Source organism: Dinoponera quadriceps, unplaced genomic scaffold (genome assembly GCF_001313825.1).
Source record: "Dinoponera quadriceps isolate SergipeBrazil2010 unplaced genomic scaffold, ASM131382v1 scaffold1889, whole genome shotgun sequence".
Lineage (NCBI taxonomy): Eukaryota > Metazoa > Arthropoda > Insecta > Hymenoptera > Formicidae > Dinoponera > Dinoponera quadriceps.
In genome coordinates, this window is record NW_014557272.1 from 1,279,508 (window position 1) to 1,280,692 (window position 1,185).

Consider the following 1,185-nt stretch of genomic DNA (forward strand, 5'->3'; position numbering starts at 1 on the left):
ATTTGGCAATCATGTGAACGACGATAAGCGACGTCACTTTCGCGAGGAGTAAGATACATTTCTAAGCTTGACAATAAGCAGGACGGTCCCCGGGACCATCCTTGCGTTATATTCAACGGATCTTTCAATAAAGAGTCTTTCGTAGTGCTCTTACACCGTCGGTGATAGGCTTCACTGGCCTATACGTCGTTTGATCGTTTTGCTTTTCTCTTTCTCCATCGCATTGTATCGTAATCCTTTGCTAGATTACTTTAAACGGTTATCGTTAAACAACACTTGTCGCGTTGGTCCTTGCTTTACCGCACGATCGTATTCTGTAAATATCTAAAAAAAAAAAGTAGAAGAAGAAGAAGAAATCGACTTTCCACTTTCGTTTGCACACATATCGTAGGAGAAGGCATATATCGTAGACCCCGTGACTCGTAGTCGCGGTAATTTTGTAAAAAGACAGCAATTTATTTATTTAACGACGCGCACGCGCGCGAACGCCTCCATTCCATTTTTTGTATGAAAAAGAAAAAAGAAAAATGTGAGAAAGTGCCAATCTTCTTCAAGAATGCATTTCTTCGTGGCACTGTCCTTTCAGAACCACACCACGACGTGCTTGCAGAGGGGGGACGCAATGAGACGCGTTAGTTTCGTAAATAATGTATCTGCATGGCTCTAAAAACCGGGGGGAGGGTCCTCCGAACCAGGATCCACGGGGCTCTCGGGGTTCGACTGAACACGAACACTGGCCAATTGATTTCATCTTCTTTCCAACGAATATCTTGGCAACTGTATCTCGATTTACGGCCGGTTGTTCTGCTTTCGGATCAATTTAAATAATGAACAAATATAAATGGATAAATATCTGAAATTTCCATATGGAAGTAAACTACAAAAATACGAAAAAAATTACTGATGTATTGTTCGTCAACAGTGTCCTTTGATAGTAACTTTTTCGTCATTCTTATAATTTATTTCCGTATGGGAATATTCTTCAAGTATGTATTCATTAGATAAATTTATCCGAAGGTGGAACAACCGGCCCTCACTCCGGCTTCCTTTGTAACGTCGCCTATCTCGTCTTACGCATCTTAGAAGAACTAGAAGAATTGAAGAGACATTATCCGCGAAGAGAACCATCCCGAAAGGATTCGTGGACGCTCGAGGAGAATCGAGAACCCCCTCCCCCCCCCCCCC